The following is a 21,070-nucleotide window of genomic DNA, read 5'->3' as shown; positions in this document are numbered from 1 at the left end:
GTGATCTCTAAGTGGCCCTTCAGTACTGGGGAGCTCCAGGTGTGTTGTTCCTTCATGTTAACATTCAGAGACAGTTAAATTTTGATCTCTGGACTGCAATCTCTTAGATGGTGCCAGGAGAGGGACAGATCTTACAACAAGTGCCCATGTTTCTGAAAGATACCCTTTTTTCTTCCTGTTGCTATCCAAGTACTATCAGTGCTTTTCTCTGTAACTCTTTGTCAAAAGTGGGTAAAATCAGGAAAAAAAATTTTTTTGAGTTTTTTGAAAAAGGGACTGCAGAAAGGAGGGCAGTGCTATTTTTCTAAGAAAATCCCTAACTTATGTTTACTTATCAGCTCCTGTATTGAATAAAGCACCGGGCACCTGGGACCAGAGGAAAGAAGAGAAAAATTAATTACAGAGCATGAGCTGCAAGAAGGGGCAATACAAGATGAGGAGAAGTATTCTTAGAGAAAAATTCCAGTTTGGAAAAGGTGCTGCTGGAAGAAACTACTTAGAGACAGATATCTCTCCCCTATGTTTTTGCATGTAGCCTTACCCAATATTTTTTAAAATACTCTGTTAAAAGCTCTGATTCAGAGCCTTTAAGAAGGGCAAACAAGAAAAAGAACCCTGTATTTGATCCCTTCAGAATTAGCTGCACTGCATGGTTTGTTTGCAGTGTGCTTTGCATGTTATAGAGAAGGAAAAGACTGGAAATATAGAACAAGGAAAATATGAAAATGGCTCTGAGATGATTTACTCAAATAAAACTTTAAGGGGCCACCAGTGGTGAAAAAAAAAAAAAAAAAAAAAAAGAGCTGAGCATGGCCAGAGTCCAGCAAAGCAAACAAGTTTATTTGTAACAGTTGAAAAAGATTAAAAGCTGCAAATCCTACAGAGCCAGGATGAGAATCCCATCCTGAAATCCTCATGCATTTGCTCCATGGCAGCAGATAACTGCCTGTAATCAGTCACAACCAGTTAGGGCATTCAGCACCTTCTTGCTGTGAGGTGAGATTCCTTCTCCTGTTGCCAAGACAACTGGATAGATGCTAATGGTGGAAGTTTATTTGGCAGCCCTGCTCTTTACCACATTGTGGATATTAATAGAGAGCCTTTGGGCATTCATAAAACGTTAAAAAAAATATTTTTTCCATTTTTTTAAAGCAGGCATAATATACACATGAGTAGAAAATGAACACTGCTGTCCGTGGAAAATAAATAGTAGCATAAAAAAAGAAAAATTTGATTAAAAATAAGTGCCTAGATCAAGTGAAGGGTGGAGTCCAGACAAGGGAGAAAAGAAAGTGTTTTGTGCTTTTCTTTGTGTGGTTTCTCAATTGCTGACTTTATGCAACATGAGGATTGTCCTGACACTGATTCTTCTTCACCAAGCAATAGCCTGGAATTATTCAACCACTGAACAGAAACAGCAATTCAGTGCTGATCCAGATTATAGCTACTTGCAAAAAAAACCACAGTCAGCAGCTTGTCTATGTCCAGCACAGTAAGCAGCCCAGACTCACAAATGCTGTTCAGAATTCAGAGCCCACTTTTCATAAAATCATCACATAAACGTAGGATGGTCTGGGTTGTAATGGAATTTAAAGATGCTTTAGTTAAGCCACCAAAAACTCAGAGACAACTTGTCCTCAGCCACCAAAAACTGAGACAACATGTCCTTAGCCACCAAAAACCCAGTGACATGTCCTCAGCCACCAAAACCCCAGTGACATGTCCTCAGCCACCAAAAACTGAGACAACATGTCCTCAGCCACCAAAAACCCAGTGACATGTCCTCAGCCACCAAAAACTCAGAGACAACGTGCTCAGCCACCAAAAACTCAGAGACAACATGTCCTCAGCCACCAAAAACCCAGTGACATGTCCTCAGCCACCAAAAACCCAGTGACATGTCCTCAGCTACCAAAAACTCAGACATGTCCTCAGCCACCAAAAACTCAGTGACAACCTGTCCTCAGCTACCAAAAACTCAGAGACAACATGTCCTCAGCCACCAAAAACTCAGAGACAACTTGTCCTCAGCCACCAAAAACTCAGAGACAACTTGTCCTCAGCCACCAAAAACTCAGACAACTTGTCCTCAGCCACCTAAAACTCAGACATGTCCTCAGCCACCAAAAACCCAGTGACAACATGTCCTCAGCCACCAAAAACCCAGTGACATGTCCTCAGCCACCAAAAACTCAGTGACCACATGTCCTCAGCCACCAAAAACTCAGTGACCACATGTCCTCAGCCACCAAAAACTCAGAGACATGTCCTCAGCCACCACTCAGTGACAACATGTCCTCAGCCACCAAAACCATGTTCTCAGTTCTTAGAGAAACCCACTCTAGAAAAGAAGAGGTAAGAGATGCTGTGGAGGACAAGAACAACCCCTCCAGGGGCTGCTGGGACCAGTGCAAAACATCACTTTATCACCACAAAAAGTTTTAACAACTTGTAGGGTCTTAATATAAAATCAATTGTAATATGACTTGTTTTTTTGGAAAGGCAACTTAAATTCAAGCTCTACAAATGCAGTAGAAAATGTTTGTTAATGTTTTAACTCCTCAAACAAGCTTCTAGCTGCTGAAAAACATCTGAAGGAGGATGGTTCTGTTCATACCTATTTTTCTTGTTACAGATGAGTAGACATTTCCAGGAGCTAGAGAAGCAGAAACACTTCCCTTTAGCAAGTTAGCCTTTGAACATTTGCTTTCTTTTAAATGGAGAAAAGGAAGGAGAAATTGGGTTAATGGATGGGTGGGTAAAAGAGACACACGCATGGCTTTTTCTCTTCACTCTTGGGTGGCTGCTGAATCCACTGAAACTTCCTTCATCCTATTGTTGGGCAGCTTGGGAAGCCTGCTTGGGAATGTCCTTCACCAAGATTATCAAAGGCAACACACCTGGGTTCAGATGCTTGTTTTGTCATTGAAATGTTCAGGGAAGTGTTACTAGATCCTGAGTTTGACCTTGAAAAATGAACTGCTTTGAAGTACAGGGTTTGTTTGACATCAGCCAAGCAACAACTGGGGCTGCTGGGCTTGAATTTGGTATTGTCTGGAGCTCTTTTGTCTTGCCAGATTTCCAGAGGACATTTATTTTCATATCTCTGGGGGAAAATAACTCATTTACTATTCCAAACACCTTGAAAGGCCACTGGATATAGTTCTGTGTTTCTGCCCCTGACATTAACAGATGAAACAATAATTGTTATCTTGAATAAGGACAAAGAGGTTTTTTCAGCTTTCAATGAGAACCAGAATAATTCCCTCATATTTGTCCTTGGATTTCTGAATGGTTTGCAGAGATCAGCATCCAAGTGATCACAGAGAGCTTGGGAAGTTCTCTCTTTTACAAAAGGAGGGGAAGATTTTTATAGCAAGACTGTGAATAGTTATGGCAGCACTGTAATGGGGTATATTTAAATTTGTGGCTATTGTTTTGTGCAAAATGTTTTAGTTGTATTTTAATACAGGCATCAAAATGTGTATGAAGGACATGACTGCACACCAGTATTTTTATAATTCATCTTTACAAGCTGCAAAGGTGATGAGTGTTCTCTTATTATTTCTGAGTTTACCACTTCTAAAGGTGCCAAGAAAAATCTGTATTATCAATAACATCGAACACCAACAGATACAGAGCTTTGCAAATAAATAACTGGGAAAAAATTAATTAAAAATACACAACCATCTTAAAAGCCTAAGTTCACATGTAAATCAGTGCATCCTGAAAACCAACAATTCCCATAGAGACTGCATGTCCAGTTCACAGGTTGCTTTTAATGGTGTGCATTGCTTTTCCTTCTCCCTTGGACATTTTTAGGCTGGTCCTATGGATTCTGTAAGAGGCACTGAAGTGTCTCCTGCCTACCTGCTTGGCATAGATTCTTAGAAAAGCTTTTATCAGAGAGAAATTGCACATTTCCTCACAGTTTGGCTACTGAAGATGGGAATCCATGCCCTACTTAATTATCTTATAATATGCCCTAGAAAACATACTCTAAGTTTTTCTGGCTATTTTCTCTGGTCTGTGGGTCAAGCATTCTGATAAAATTCTGCCTTGGAGCAAGAAATTTGCAGTGGACATAGATCTGAAGGAAACAATTCCTTTCAAACTTTAGGCTGAATGCAAAACTGTTTTGGTACCTTGGGGAATGAGTGAAACCAGTGGTATCCTTTTGCACGTAGAACTGGCTGGGTTGGAAGGGACCTCAGAGCTCATCAAGTCCAACCCTTGATCCACTCCCTCCGTGGTTCCCAGCCCATGGCACTGAGTGCCACATCCAGGCTCTTTTGAAATATCTCCAGGGATGGAGAATCCACCCCTTCCCTGGGCAGCCCATTCCAATGCCTGATCACCCTCTCCAGAAAGAAATTCTTTCTAATGTCCAACCTAAACCTCCCCTGGCACAACTTGAGACCTCTTGTGCCCTCTTGTCTTGCTGAGAGTTGCCTGGGAAAAGAGCCCAACCCCCCCCTGGCTCCAACCTCCTTTCAGGGAGTTGGAGAGAGTGATGAGGTCTCCCCTGAGCCTCCTCTTCTCCAGCCTCAACACCCCCAGCTCCCTCAGCCCTTCCTCACAGGACTTGTGCTGGATCCCTTCACCAGCCCAGTTGCCCTAACATCTGAAATATCACAGCCACCAAAACTGAGGCTTTTGCCATCCATTTTCCTAGCAGCACTCAAGTCATGAGCACCAAGTAACACACAACAGCAAATAAAATCCCTACACAATCCAGCACTTTTTTTTTTTTTTTTTTTTTTTTTAATTGGGATCATGCCAATGCCTAAAGTCTTGGGATAGTACACTACAAATAAACAAAGCATGAAACTGCAGACAGCTCAGGTGTTTGAGGAAAGATGGGTGAAATTAGAATGAGGTCTAAAAGGAAGCTTTGCTGACAACTCTTTTTGGCGTCTCCTACAGCTGCTGCAAAATACCCTGAGAAACAGCAACCAGCTGAACCTCTGCCTGGCCTTGGGTTGCACTGCTGCTGCTCTGCTGTTTGGACACATGACCATCTGTAATCTGAATTACTGTCTTTTATTAAAAAAATCACAGAAACAAAACCCAGTAACTAAACAAAGAATTCACACAGATTTAGCAGGTAGTAATACATGCAGCTAACCCATACAGGAAGCATTTATAGCTGTAAAGGAGTGGATAAAATACCTCTCATTTTAGGAAAGTGGTAATTTATTTTATTGCCTTTCCCTTGAACTAAGCTGAAGAAGCACTGGAACGGTCAATTAAAATGCTCCATTTTCAGTAGTCCCTTCTTTCTGTTCAGTATTTCTTTTACTAATTCATTTATCCTGATATCCCAGTGGTTCTTTAGCAGAACTTTGTGAGGATGGAAGATTAATAAATTACTAGATTAATATATCATTTTAATGTAATTTCTTGTACATACACGCTCACGAGCACTAGCAAGCAGCAAACCCAAACTGGTAATAAGTTCTTTAGAATCTCCTCAGAGACCAGAGGTCAGGTTGCAAACTGAATTTCTAATGCTACAAGACACAGAAGTTCCAGTTTCACACTCATCAGTGCTCACATTCTCTGCTCCCAGCATAAGGCTGGGGGAAGGAAGCCAAGAAGTCAGCCTTTAAAAGCCTGGCAGTAACAGCAGAAAGTTGTCACCCATATAGAGGGTGGCAAGAAGCAATTAAAGTGGCAATTAGCATAACACAACAACCATCTCAGCCTTTACAAGTCAAGTTTCTGGGCCAGAACATGGATTTCCCCTTGGTCAGGATGCTGCTGTCCTTCTCTAATAATCCCCTCCCCAGAGCATCCTCAGCCCAGCAGCACTTCCAGGCAGCCACTCCTTTCCTGCCCTTTAAGGAAAAAAAACCGACCAAAAACCCAACAACCTAAAAGGAAAAATGAAAATGTGTGTCTGATTTGGATTCTCCATAGGGCCAGGTCTGCTGGAAGTCAGCAGATGTTGCCCAACTCCATAGCTAATCAAGAAGCAGAGCTAACTTTTGGGTTTAATTGCACACAGAATAGAAAACACAAAATGAAATCATTTGTCTAGTTCTTTGCTCCCAGGCCAGTTATCCTCAACTAAGCATTTTCCAAGGGACCAAAAGATGAATGGGGTGCATTAATTTGGGTGCCTCCTCGGCACCACCTGCCCCAGAGGGGGGTACCAGGGATGTGGAGGATGGAGCCAGGATTGGTGCTCTGAGCTCTGTGTTAAATGCAAGCATGGCAGCCACTGCTGGCTGAAAATTACTTTGATCAACTACAGGGTGCATTTCTGTGCATTTCTAATATACACAGCTAATTACACTGGGCTGGAGTTGCCTAATGTTCATTTCAACATGATTTGGGGAATGAAGTTTCAGAGCATTTCAACACTGGCTCAGGGTACTCAGGAGATGCTGGGTTTGGGGAATCAGGAAAAAATGGAAGCACTGACTCCCACAAAATATATTGGAAAGGAAAAATCATTCCTTCATGCTTCAAGCTAGAGATTGCTACTGATTTCATCAATCTGAACATCTTAGTGTACCATCACAATCACTACACTTTAGTCCCCAAACTCTACAAGAAATACTTTTGCCATTTGTGTGTTTTATAGGTCCCATTTATTTCTTTGATAACTGGAAAAAAAAAAAAAAAAAAGAATCCTGTAGCTACTGTCAGATATGTTAACTGGAATGCATTGTTCAAGGACATTATTCCTCTAGACATCTTTTCACAGTAGCAATATAATAGGATATTGACTGTATATGAATTAATGGAAAGAATAAAAGCCAGTTGTGACCAAATCATTGAACTTTGCTGATTCAGCTCCTGATCAATAACATGAATTTAGATTCCTGAGGAGAAACCCTTGACTTTTTTTTTTTTCTCTCCCTCCCACACCTTCTGTCTCTATCTTTTCCCTTTTGGTCTCTTCTCTCTCAGCATTTCAAAGGGATCCCATCACAGTCCTATGCAATGAAATGGAGGCAGTGAAATTGTGAAAGGTTACCAAATTGTAACTTTTATATAAAACGTGTTATTGTGTTGCTGAGAAAAGACTTTTCAGTTATTGCAAGATACTGGAGAATTGTGAGTGAACTTTGGAGCACTCACCCTCTTATTATCAAACTAACAGCAAACACCATCTTTTCATCTACTGCTCTCTGCCTGGGCTGACATCTTTCATGTCCCAGTCAAGCTGTCTGATTCTCAGCTCCAGGCACCCTCTCAGAAATGCTCAGCTATGTATTTTTGGATTACTGGATTCTGGAAAATATCATTTCTATCTGCTGATAGTGAATAAAATGGGAGGGATTTTGTTAGATGCCATTTTACATGTAACGATGTACTTAACTATTACCAAAATGATTGTACCTAATACTGAAAAACATAATTTTTTCCATTGTTTTCATGAAAGCCAGAGAAATCTTAGAGCTGATATGATTTAAGAATGATTTCACTATGATTTAAGAAATCCTGTATCCTCTACATCATGACCTGTGCGTGTGACTGTGCACAAGTCCTTTTGGTTGCCAAGGGAAGAAGCCCAGGAGACTATGTGTAATCTTAAAAATACTCAACAGGATTTATTTATTTATTCAAAGGATTTCTTTATTTATTCCTTTTTTATTCAAAAGGAATAACGTGTGCTGCCATTAACCTATCACTCCACACTTGCTGACCAGGAAGAAGACTCTTTCTGTGCTTACATTTAGTTATATCCCTTCGGTCCCAGAGTGCATGTTATTCATCAGGTTCCTTGTTTTTCCTCTCCACTGGAAATGAGGAATTCTGAGCAATTCCCTGATTGGTCTTTCCACTTTGGACTGCTGTCTACCTCAAGTTTATAATGTGTTCCTGGATAATGAAAATGTCATCTAATGTGAGGCAGCCTGGTGCCACTCTAATACCAGTAATAAACAGCAATAAACTCAGCATATAACCTAATGGCTTTTTTTCTTCTACAAATAAAATCAGTGGCAAATTCTTCTAATAGGGTTCAAAAAGAGAGGAGAAAATATATAGTGGTTCATATATTTTCATAATTAGTCTCAGGATGAGCTGCAAACACAGCCTGATTACCTGATCAAGTGAAATAGATCTCTTTATAAAGTGTGATCTGCAGTTACTGGAGCCAAAACTGGAGCAGATTCCCTATGCATACAACATGAAGAAATTCCTTTTAATGCATTTTAGTCCAAACCTCTTAATCATTTTGCACAGAATTAATAACTCGTTAGAACAAACCAGAAGAAATGGAAGAGGATCTTTCACCCAGAATACCCCATAGCATATGTGTATTTTTAATTAATATGATATTCTTGTAAATACAGCTACAGGTGCAGTTCACTTGGAACCTAATGGCTCTGCTCACATCACAGAGTCAAACTAAGAATTTATTTATGTACAAACATCCATATGTTAAATTCTACTGGTAGGTCTTTCCTCTCTGTCCTATTTATCTGAAATAGCTCCCAATCTCTAAGTGCAAGAATCAGTCATATGGAGGGGCAGGGAGAGATGCTCCAAGTATTTTGGCGTTCTGTTTTGGGTCAGAAAAAGTTGATTTTGTAAAACATTATGGCAGCCACATGCAGGAAGTGGCATTTTTCGTTGAACATGCTGCTTTATCTGTCTGTGTTTGGGAGGAGGTGAAAGCAATTAGTGCAGTTTGAATCCAAAGGCAGATGCTCAGACAAGACAAGCCTTGCCCTCTTCCCATGCTGCTGGGAATTCACTATCAGGAGCTGTGTTCAAGGATATTTGTTTCCTAAAGCTGAGGATGTGACAAAACTCATCTGTTGACACAACTTGCTCTGATTTCATGTATACAATTCTCCCTTTAAAAGGAAAATACTGCTATTTGATTTCATAGAATCATAGAATCACAGAATCACAGAACTGGCTGGGTTGGAAGGGACCTCAGAGCTCATCAAGTCCAACCCTTGATCCACTCCCGCTGCAGTTCCCAGCCCATGGCACTGAGTGCCACATCCAGGCTCTTTTGAAATATCTCCAGGGATGGAGAATCCACCCCTTCCCTGGGCAGCCCATTCCAATGGCTGATCACCCTCTCCAGAAAGAAATTCCTTCTAATGTCCAACCTAAACCTCCCCTGGCACAACTTGAGACCTCTTGTGCCCTCTTGTCTTGCTGAGAGTTGCCTGGGAAAAGAGCCCAACCCCCCCCTGGCTCCAACCTCCTTTCAGGGAGTTGGAGAGAGTGATGAGGTCTCCCCTGAGCCTCCTCTTCTCCAGCCTCAACACCCCCAGCTCCCTCAGCCCTTCCTCACAGGACTTGTGCTGGATCCCTTCCCAGCCTCCTTGCTCTTCTCTGGACCTGCTCCAGCACCTCAATCTCCTTCCTGAGCTGAGGGGCCCAGAACTGGACACAGGACTCAAGCTGTGGCCTCCCCAGGGCTGAGCACAGGGGCAGAATCCCTTCCCTGGACCTGCTGGCCACGCTGTTCCTGAGCCAGCCCAGGATGCCATTGGCCTTCTTGGCCACCTGGGCACACTGCTGCCTCCTCTTCAGCTTCCTGGCAATCCAGACTCCCAGGTCCCTTTCTGCCACTCTGTGCCCAGCCTGGAGCTCCCCATGGGGTTGTTGTGTTGAACCTCATCCCGCTGGAATCAGCCCAACTCTCCAGTCTGTCCAGGTCCCTCTGCAGAGCCCTCCTGCCTTCCAGCTGATCCACACTCACCCCCAGCTTAGTGTCATCTGTGAATTTGCTGATGATGGACTCAATCCCCTCATCTAAATCCTCACTAAAGATATTAAACAGAACTGGGCCCAACACTGATCCCTGGGGGACACCAGAGCCGCCATTTTGATGCAGCCCCGTTCAGCACCACTCTCTGGGCCCGGCCCTCCAGCCAGTTCCTAACCCAGCACAGATGCCCCTGTCCAAGCTGTGGCCTGGCAGCTTTTTCAGGAGAATGCTGTGGGAGACGGTGTCAAAGGCCTTGCTGAAGTCCAGGTAGATCATTTGATTTGAATAGAGAAGAGGAAAATTGAAGGAAATAAAAAGGGGAGATGGACCTAATGCTAACACTAAGAGAATTTTTGCTCCTTCTGTGGACTTCCAGCCAAGGCAAGTCAGGGATTTTTCTAGGAAACACTTCTTCTGACACTCAGGTGCCCACAGTCAGTCATCCTGGGTTCTTTTCCCATCTGAAGTCCTTTACCCAGAGTGATTCACATGACCTGATTTCTACAGCTCCATCAGGGTGATGTGTATCAGGACACAGAAGGTCTATTTCTCTTCATTTTGGGTAAAGCTTGAGTAACTCTTTCAATCTAAGCATTGAAGATGTTGTGCTTGGTCAGACAAAGCCAAGCTTTCTCTGTGGAAGAGTGGTTATCATTTTTCCTCTATCCCAAGAGAAAATGCATCACAAGGACCTCCATAGGGCTTAACATTATCACCCTAGAGCACAATTTCCAGAGGGCTGGGTGGGTATTTAATGTTTCCAAATGCTTCTCCTACCTTATGACAAGGTCAATATTCCTGGTTTTGCAATCAAGACTTCACACTAAGATTAATTCCCTCCTGGTTTACTCTCCTGAGTACTTTATCCCTTCCTGAACATTACATTAAGTGAGTGTTTAGTGCCCCTTTGGCTTTTGTGGGGCTGCAGGGGGGGTGTATGAGTGCCAGGAATGCTCCTGAGAGCACAGGGAGCTGGCTGGGCTTCTCCTGGGCTTGTTTTTTAGGGAGAAACTGCTCCATGTCATCATCTGTGCTCTGTGCTCTGGCATCAATCTATGAGAGTGTCCTTGCTTTTTAAGAGTATTTGTTGAGAGCCCAGTACTGAAGGCACAAGAGAGAACCAGGATATCATAGCAAAAAAACCTTGCTGCTGGTAAAATTCCCCACTGATTGCATGTTGCAAGCACGCAGGAAAAAAGGGGAAAAGGTTTTGTTTCATCTGTGTGATTTAGGAGACAACACACAGTAAGTAAAACCCCAAAGTGAGTCTGGCTGATACAGAGGTGGTGCTGGGCTGAGAGATCCCTCAGCAAGTTCATCTGTCCTGATAATGCCTACATAAAGACCTTGCAATTATTCCAGTGTTATTGCTTCCATGAAATACCCATCACTAGAAAGAATGAGAGCAAATAAGAAACAAAGAGAGACTAAACTCAACAGCAAGATGTTAGAGAAATTCAGAAGGTGGGAACAGCACTGAAAAACAATAGGACATTTTAATTGTATTTTCTTTTCACTTTCTGTAAATCTGCATCTTCTCAAGGTGGTAAGGGGGGGAACAACCACTGCAAAAGCCTAATGAAATCAGAGTTTTTATGGGAGGTCAACCCGTAGAAAGAGAAAATTGATGAGAACAAAAGAGACCTCCAAAATTAATGCTCCCCTTGCCCTGAAACCCAGCAAAGCCCAGTTAAAGGGATTTCAAATCTCCCCTTCCAAAACCCCTGCCTCTCAGTGAGAAAAGCAGATTTCAGTGGGGAGAGACATGAATCTTCCTTGTTTTGCTGGAAGGAAGATGATTTTACAAACACAAATGTTATCTTTTCTCCTGTAAAACCACTCTTCTGCTGTAACACCTTGAATTTGGCTTACTCCTAAAAAGGAGTAGAGAATTTACTGAGGGGAAAAAAAAAAAAAAAAAAAAAGTGGTAAAAAAAATGTTTGCTATTTCAAATAATACAAAGCTGTGAGCCAGCAAAAGCTGACTCCGGACATCTTAGTCATTCCTCATCTCTTAATCCTTAAATCAGTCTCAGCTCTTAACTCACCATGTCATGTAGGCTGGCAGAAGTTTACTGGCCTTGTCCATTTAAGGAGCAGAATTTTAGGCTGAAGGCACACAAGGCAACAAGGAAACAGAACAAAAATTCAGTATGGACAGGGAAAAGCCAGGCAAAAATCCAAGGTATTTTTTCATGAAGCAATATTGCCCTCAATCCTCAGCTCTGTGAGATGAAGTGGATTTACTGCTTTGAATAGTTGTTATTTTACACCTCCAAGAATAATCCTGAACACTCAGCTATTTTTGATTCCTCCGTTTTCTTTAAATAATTGTAATTGTAGAGAAGATGTGAATATGCCAGTGCTATGCAAGGGAATCTGAAATTTGAGGTAGATTATATATTCCCAGTGGAGAAGATTGCAATTGATTTATTCAAAATGCAACCAATCATTAGAAGTCAAGGACCCTTAGAAACATGAGAGCTCTGAATTAAAATGTCAATTTTTTTTTGTCCTTCAGAAGCAGAAATCAGCCATCCTTCTATTCCTGTGTATGACCTGGATTAATATACACAAGCTTTATATTTAATCATGTGCTTTAATGAAGACAGTGGCCTTGTAGGGCTGTTGTTAACTCGTTTTGCCACTGCCCCAAGCAACACTGGTTCTGTCTCCACTGTTAAAAAAAGGCTTTATTTTCTAAGGAAGGAAACAGGCATTTTTTATTTCACATGCAACAATTCTATATAGAGAGAAGAGTGTTTAGCCTGCTCTCTATTTAAGTGTAGATTTAGCACATTTGTAGAAGGGGAAGAGTGAAGCCATGGTGACTGTCCTAATTTAAGCTTTTTTTAAACATTATGGTCAGTTTGCTGACTTCTGCTTTACTTACATCATGTGCTAGAAGGGATTGGTGCCCCAGGTGTGACACAGGTAGGATTTAGGTGTTGAAATCTTGAATAATGGTCATTAAAACCTTGGCTTATCTCTTGAGGATCTCCATATCATTTTCTCAGAAGAAATACCAAGCAAAGGCTGCTTTCAGAGCCCTCTCACTCATCTCTAGGGCTTATGTCAAATGAGGAATATACAGAAGTTTGTAATGATCATAAAGGCCTGGAAACCAATATATATTCTGGAGGACTTTCACCAGGAGGTCTGGTAGCATTTTAAAATTAACCAGGTAAGAAGCTAACTACCTAGTCTTTGGAATTTGACTAAATTTCAAGCATTTTTTTACCTTCTGCCAGCAAGTCTCACTTTTCCTAAGTTGGAATTATACATTAAAGCTTCCTTTGATTTATATTTTCGTGCTTAATTAGGTTTTTGCATTGATTTTATTTAGTACCTCTGATTTACATTTGTAAAGAGTTTTGTCTCGTTTTCCAAATGTTGGTTTTCCATATTGATATGGTAACACTATTAAGAGATTTCCAATCACTTCCAGTTTGCTGCATCAGAAATGTTATTAGTTTTTAAAATTGTCTCATAAATATTTGGCCTCACCTTCACATGCTGGATACTCAGGAGGCTGGGTTTGCTTTTTCAAGTACATTATTGTGAAACATACTAAATCAGATTTTTAGGCTAATATATTAGTCAAGTAGTGCTGCTTAACTGTTCTGGCAAATGCCATTGCTGTTGTCTTAGGTTTTCAATGGACAGTATCTCAACTTAATGAACTTCTCATAAACCAGTTGGGAATTAATAAAATTATTTTTCTTCTGTATTTCCTAGGTAATGCTCTGGTTCTGTGAAGCCAAAGCCTCCTTTTGTTCCAAAAAGACTTCTGAAGCTTCAATTGGACAAGACTGAGTGGCAAGGGCTGGTTGGAGACTGGGTCTGCTCTGAGGGTCATTTGCCCTCTCCACTTCCCAAGGACAAGGAGGCTGCAGACATGTGGCACTTCCCAAGACACCTGCACGGATGGCCCTAGGGGACAGTTTTTTTGGCTCTGGTTTTCAGAGAATTGGGGTATCCAGATTCACTCAGGTTAATTTCAACACACGTGGCTCCTTTTCCAGAGGTTTTCACTACTGGTGATGTGTACTGAACCAGACATCCATCTTCTCTTGGCTGCTATTCAGAAGCATAATTGTTTATACAAAAGAATTATTTAATTATTTCCCCCCCCTGTGATTTCTTTTAAGGATTCCTTTCAGCATATTTAGAGACAAGGAAAGCAAATGATGCTGACAGCTATTGGCCTATAGAGGTTAATCTCTTTTAAATGAAATGTAAGGCCAAACCTTTCTTGTTAACTATAAAATATTATTCCCACAGGTTTTGCCTGTTTTCAGTCTTAAACATCAGGTTTTCACTTGCTGAAAACCCCTATTCTGAAGGAATCTTTTGCATAGCTTGTGATATTGCATACACTGAGCTGTTGTTATCCACCTTGTTCATTTAGAGCTGATCATGCTTCAAGCAAATTCCTCTGAAAGATTTTGTACTGCAAGGTCCAAAGGGGTTTCCTGTTCATTTCTCAGAATTATCTCCTATGGCTTCTGTGTAATGCTCTTACCAATTCCGTGTGCCTAAATAATCCTAAAACCCATGTTGGGATTCCTTTGCTTATTTAATTATACATAAAGTTTTGAGGAATTATGCTCAGATTTTTATAGGGAGATCATTATATAGCATGCATTTTGTTCCTCCCTTTTAAGATACTGGATGTCTCGAGGATAAGATGTGAACACACTACAAATCAGAACAATTTCAGTACTGATCAGATATAAAATAAAAGGAGGATGGGCTGTCTGAAATAGAGGAACTGATGCTACAGCAGGTAGGCAATAGATGTGCATGCACTTGAGCTCTAGGGAAACAACCAAAATGCAATCCAGAAGAGGGAATTCCCAGTCTAAATCACTAAACTTACATTTACATTCATCCTCACACAGTATATGCACTACCAAGCTGCAAACTCTTCCCACTGTTTTTATTCACTTTTTGTTCACTCTTTTTAATACTGAAAATTCCCTGCAGGAAGGGATTTGCACACGTAGCCTTCCAAATGTCAGTGTGCAGGGCTGAATGAGCTGGGAGGGAGAAATCCCTTTTACTTGGGAGGTGGGCACTTTCAGAACAAAATCACTCAGAGAACTCAAAAGAAGGACCCCTAAAAGCATTATCACTGGGCCAGAAGAGAACAGAGCCTCTTACAAACACCTTCTATACAAAAGCCTAGGAAAGCTTATCAAGATATAAAATAGTAACTAAATAACCCAAAGGATACTAGTACCAGAAAATATTCAGCACCTCAAAGGTGTAGAACTTACACTTCATCTGCACATATTCTCTTTTAATACTTAGCTGTGCATTTTAACCTGCTCTGGTAATTATGTTTCAGTGTGAATAGTGTGCTTTTGATTGATAGGTGGAGCTGACTCTGTTAATTAGGATTTTGACCCCACTTCCTTTTCAGCCAATGACAAAATTCCTATTGACTTCAAGCAGCATAGGATAAAGCTTTAAAGAACTAGCTTTTATTGTACTCTTATCAAATAAATGGCTAATACCTAGGCACTGCTGAAAGATGTCAGTATTCATGGGAGACACTGGGAGTCAAAGATGCCTTGCATTTTCCTACACAGGCTTCAATTTCAAATTTTTAAAATATTCTACACTGAGAAGACACCTGCTTTCCCAACCCACAGGTTTGTCACTAGAAATTATTGTCTAATGAACTGAAACAATTTTACAGAGCTGTGTTCCCTTTCATAGAATCATAGAATCCTAGAACTGGCTGGGTTGGAAGGGACCTCAGAGCTCATCAAGTCCAACCCTTGCTCCACTCCCGCTGCAGTTCCCAGCCCATGGCACTGAGTGCCACATCCAGGCTCTTTTGAAATATCTCCAGGGATGGAGAATCCACCCCTTCCCTGGGCAGCCCATTCCAATGGCTGAGCACCCTCTCCAGAAAGAAATCCTTTCCTAATATCCAACCTAAACCTCCCCTGGCACAACTTGAGACCTCTTGTGCCCTCTTGTCTTGCTGAGAGTTGCCTGGGAAAAGAGCCCAACCCCCCCCTGGCTCCAACCTCCTTTCAGGGAGTTGGAGAGAGTGATGAGGTCTCCCCTGAGCCTCCTCTTCTCCAGCCTCAACACCCCCAGCTCCCTCAGCCTCTCCTCACAGGACTTGTGCTGGATCCCTTCCCAGCCTCCTTGCTCTTCTCTGGACCTGCTCCAGCACCTCAATCTCCTTCCTGAGCTGAGGGGCCCAGAACTGGACACAGGACTCAAGCTGTGGCCTCCCCAGGGCTGAGCACAGGGGCAGAATCCCTTCCCTGGACCTGCTGGCCACGCTGTTCCTGAGCCAGCCCAGGATGCCATTGGCCTTCTACAGCTTCACACTCCAGACTATCATGGGAATCTTCTTCCTGGCTTCAGCACATCCCAGAATTCATTCCAGGAACCTGCCAGCTCTCTGCAAAGTGGATTCCAGCACATTGCTTCCAGCACATTGTCTGACAGGACAATAATATGGTATTTATAACATCTCCCTGTCAGTGTGCACACATTTCCTGTTCCACAGAAGGAAAGAGCTTCTAAACAATGACCCTACTGTGCTGTGGATATGGAAGAAGATCAGAAAGACAATTAAATCTCCCATGTCAGGCACAGAAAAAAGGAAAAGATGCAAGACTGGCGTGTGCACGGGCACACAACAGGGGAGGAGGGGATGCTCACTGGGATGGGGGTGGAAAATGTGGAGACAGATACTTTAAGAGTGGAAAAATGAGAGCTGGGGGCTGCAGTGACCTGTGGTTTTCCCACAGCCAAGTCCTAACCCCCCTGTGGCCCACGTCACTGCTGACCTTTTCCTCAGCTGCCTGTTTGTGGGGGTGTCAGGGTGCAGTGTCACTCAGAAGAGGGAACAAACAAAGAACTTCTAAAGGTGCTGGCAGAGACAGAGAAGCTCTCAAGTGGATTTATTCATGAAGACACAGTTTAAAGTACAGAGAGAAGTGTAAATCATCTACTTGGATAGTTTGCATATGTAAATTGTATTAAGTGAGTCCTGAAGTACCCTGAGTCCCCTTACCCTCTCAACTCTCAACATCTCAGCCCTAGAATTAAGATGGCAACGGTTTTAAGGCAAAAGTTACCTTATCAAAGATCAGAAATCTTTAAAAAGAGCAAGGAATTGTATTTTTTTACTGCAACAGAGTTGGGTTTGTGCTGCTGCAGTTGGCAGATGTCAGGTATCTAGTGGAGTTCCTCAGCCCCTGGATTTTTGGGTTTTTCTTTATTTTATTTTTATTATTATTTTTATTTTATTTTTATTTTATTTTAATTTTATTTATCAGGGGTTTGGGTCCCTGATAAATGATGCTTGAGATGAGCCTGGGGCAGGGGCACACCTTCAAGAGGCCAGAGAGCTGAGCTGCCAGAAGATAACCCCTTTCCCAGGTTGTGGATTTAGCATGGTGGCTTAGGGACTTGACACCTCATACTCCCATTTCCTTCCCCATTTCCCCCTCTCCAGCACTTGCTGGCACTGACACCACACACACCATGGCCAGGGGCACTCAGCCCCCTTGGCAGCCCCTGTGTTGAAGAAGAAGAAGAGGATCTCCTTCTCCTACAGCCTGCATTGCTCTTCTGCAAAGAGGCACAGGATCAGCTGCAGAGGGTAAGTTACCTCCTACCAGCTGGAAATGATTAAAGAAATAATCATGATCTGCAGTGTCCAAGTTATGGCCCTAAGCTCCCCAGATGAGTTAAATGACTCCAACTGGAGCCTGAGTAAACCCCATCTCTTCCATCTTAATTTTCTCCTGGTATAGCTGGTTCAGTCAGGCTCCTTCCAATGGATTCCCATTCCCATTTTGAGTATCACCCCAGCCTTGCAGATCAAAGTGGACATCTAGCAGAGGCCTCTTCAATAAAGAGTTATATATTATAACAGGGCTCTCAAAAACTGATTTAGAATGCACCAGCCCACATGGATCTTGTTTTTGTAGCAAGTTGCTTTTAAATAAATGTCTGATAATGCTAAGAAAAAATGAATTTGCACTGAATAATTTAATTTTCTTTAAATTCTGCTAAGTGCATGCAGAAATATATTTACCTGATGGGATATATGAGGGAACTGGGAAAACCAAATATCTATACATATATCAAGATATAGCAGTTCAGGAGAAATGATATGCAATGTTATGTATTTACTGATGGGAACTTAAGATGAAACCACAGTTAAATTGGTAACTCTGTCATTGAGGAGGCATTCATTTCACACTGTTTGTGTCAAACAAACAAACACAAAATAAGTTGATGAAAATATATATAAAAAGATGTTGCATTACCTTAGAAGGGTGGATGAATGCTTTCTTAGGGTCCTGACCACTTCCTTTTAGTGGACTGTTGACCAGTTTTCTACAAAAAAGAAAAAAAAGGCACAGGTTTCAAGTGTGAACTACAAGCTAATCATAATGGTTTGCCTATCCCATTGCTTGGGACTTCCAGAGATATTGGAAAATAATTGCTATTACTAGAACCAAAAAATTCAGAAATACTCTGTATCTGCTGTTGCAGAGTTGTGAGTTTTCTATTACATTTCTATTTCAGGCCTCAGAATGGGGATGGGTTTTCACAAGTCCAAATAAATAGCTTTTTCACAGTAGGCAGACTAAGAACAAGTTAGAAATAGTCAACAGAGAAATGTGTTGCTGACTTGAAGGTTTCTTTTTTTAAAGCTATTGTAAAAATAAGAGCTCTGCTGTCTGTATGCCCTGGGAGCTGCTGGGTGTAAGTTGGTGGTACTCCTGTGGTTGGGTGTTCTCTACAGTCTACAAAAATCAAAGGAAAGGTCTTGTTGAAAAATATTCCTGGTGGACAATACAGTTATTAAATTCTTTCCCATCTTTTACTAGGTGGATATTTCATTTGGAACAAATGCAACCCCTTTTAGTGATTTATAAGTTGAAAGATTTAAGAGTTTTAATAACATCCATAGGGTTGATTTCTTTTTGGTGTCTAATCTCATGCTGTAACATTTTGATTGGCTCTAACTAAGGAAACAAATGTTTTGCACTGAGGAAACAAATGTTTTGCACTTTTCCTTGCATCTGTTAAGATAAAAAGCACACAGTTTTTTACTGCGAGGTTGGAAGTCAGTTCCACTTCTAATAAATAAGCTGAAAAAAATCAAGACAGTCACCTTGATCCAGTCAGCCCCTTAAACAGCAACACCATGCACAATGCTTTAAAAAATCTGCCATATTCAGCAGAAAAAAAATCAGCATTGCCACAATCCATTGAGCTCACTCTATTAAGGCAAGTCCCTTGAAAGGCAGTTTGTGCCATCATGATTTCTGACTCCTCTGTGACCAGCAAGGCTCAGAGACAGTCCAAATTTATTAAAACCAGAGGCCATTCCCACAAGTACCTGCCATGCTGTCTTCAGGCCTGTTTGGCAACAGAGAAAAGTTTTTGACTCAGGTGAGTCAGAGATTTAAAAGCTGCCTCATGTGTCAGAGTGGCTCTGGGATTTATGACCCCTCTGAAAAATTAGCATTACAGAAGTAAAATCATTTGCTTGGTGTCATGGCCAGGGAGTGAAGAGCACTGAGATAATCTGAAGATACTTTTGGCCTTTGGCAGCACTTCACACCTTCCTTCTCACCATAATCTCATGTTTTAATATAAGCAAACCTGGGAAAAATCTTACCATAAATTGTTTACCATGACTCAGCCTCAGGTGAAAGATACATATAAATAACTTTCCAAAAGTGCAACTTTTAAAGGGTAATAAAACTTGATGACAACTATCTATGCCACATCTGACAAGGACTGCTCCAGGTCAAGCTCTTTGCCTATGAAATATATAGTTCTGATTAATCTGGATAATTGTGCTCATACCTTTATACCCAAGTCCTCATTTAATTAAGTAATTTTATCTTTAATCAAGTTTCCTTTGGACCATCCTTCAGATAAGAACAGTTTTCAGAACAGAAAGTGGAAAATAAATCTTCTATGAACCCTGGTGACCTCCTTTTAAGTGAAAGCCATGGAACTAATGGTGAGTTCCTTTTTGTTTGCCCACAGCTATACCCATGAGACAACTCAAAAGACCAACTTTGCCTGAGCTAGTTGCACTTCTTAGGGTTAGATAGGGTTGGATACTTCTGTTGGTGAGTTTATAAAGTGTGTGTTTCTGGGATGCTGAAAAAAGTCTATTAGTGCCAACAAGAACTTAGAGCTCACTCACAGGTACATCCCCAACACACCAGGGAGAGCACTAGAGTTGAATCAGAAGCTGATGGAAGTCTTTTCAAGCACTCTGCTATATAGATTAATTTCTAATCATCTATCTCTGTAATCAGCATCAATTTCCCTTGACCTTTGCCTCTTGTATATAGGTAAATTAATAATTAAGTGTTTACTGGTAATGGTATCAATGGCAAGACTGTAACCATTAGACCTATAACTCCTTTGCAATTAGGGTATGTTTTATGATTTCAAAAAGCCTTGCAGAGGGCTGGCCACCAGGTTTAACTCTTGAAAAGGAAAGATGTATGAAATATTATTAAATGAAGCATCCAAAGAAGCACTCCTAATTATTACTCTTTAAAAAAACCCCACCAAAACCCAACAACTCATCTTGACCCCCATGTGACTGCAGGGTAGGTATCACAGCTGACAAAGCACTATAAATACAAAGTTCCTGAGCCTCTTGAAAAGTCTGCAAGGTAAGCAGGGACATTTCCTTAAATTTCTTCTGTCATTTTGCTGTCTACATATTCATGTGGAATACCAAATTGATAATGACACACTTTTTTCCTGCATCTGATGAGGCATCATTCAAAAGCCAGAGGGAAAAATGTACAGTCAGAAGGGTGAACTTGCCAAGTGTTTTACTTGTGCAGCAGTAGTGGTATTTCTGTGAATCCAATGGGATTATTCTGGAGTTATTTCCAATGCAGCAGTAGCATTAAAGCTGAGGGTCCAGCACAAACCAAAGCAGTAAGTGTTCATTCCTCTAATATTGACATAAACACAAACTTGACCCTAAATTCAGTTTTAATCACAAAATATTTCATGGTCAGCCTGGTATTTCTAGGTGTCCAAGCTTACATCCCCTGAGCTGTATGAATTTACTATTCCCTAAGAGCAGAATCTGACCCTGAAAAACATCTGAGCTCTGCAAGAAATCACAGCTTCTGTTTTCAAACCTTCTGAGCTGCCATAAAACACTAAGTTAATATTCAGATGCTATATTTATTATACATGACAAGAGATAATAAGGTGCTATTAATACATAATAAGGATCATATCTTAGGAATGTAATGAAGATGCAGTCTCTGACTTGAAACCAATTATATCATTCCACTATTTTAGCCTGCAAAAATTGCCTGAATTATCTTAAGAGTT

This window comes from Heliangelus exortis, chromosome 6, assembly GCF_036169615.1.
Source record: "Heliangelus exortis chromosome 6, bHelExo1.hap1, whole genome shotgun sequence".
Classification (NCBI taxonomy): domain Eukaryota; kingdom Metazoa; phylum Chordata; class Aves; order Apodiformes; family Trochilidae; genus Heliangelus; species Heliangelus exortis.
The sequence above is the reverse complement of the archived record's forward strand: the minus strand, read 5'-3'. Positions refer to the sequence as shown.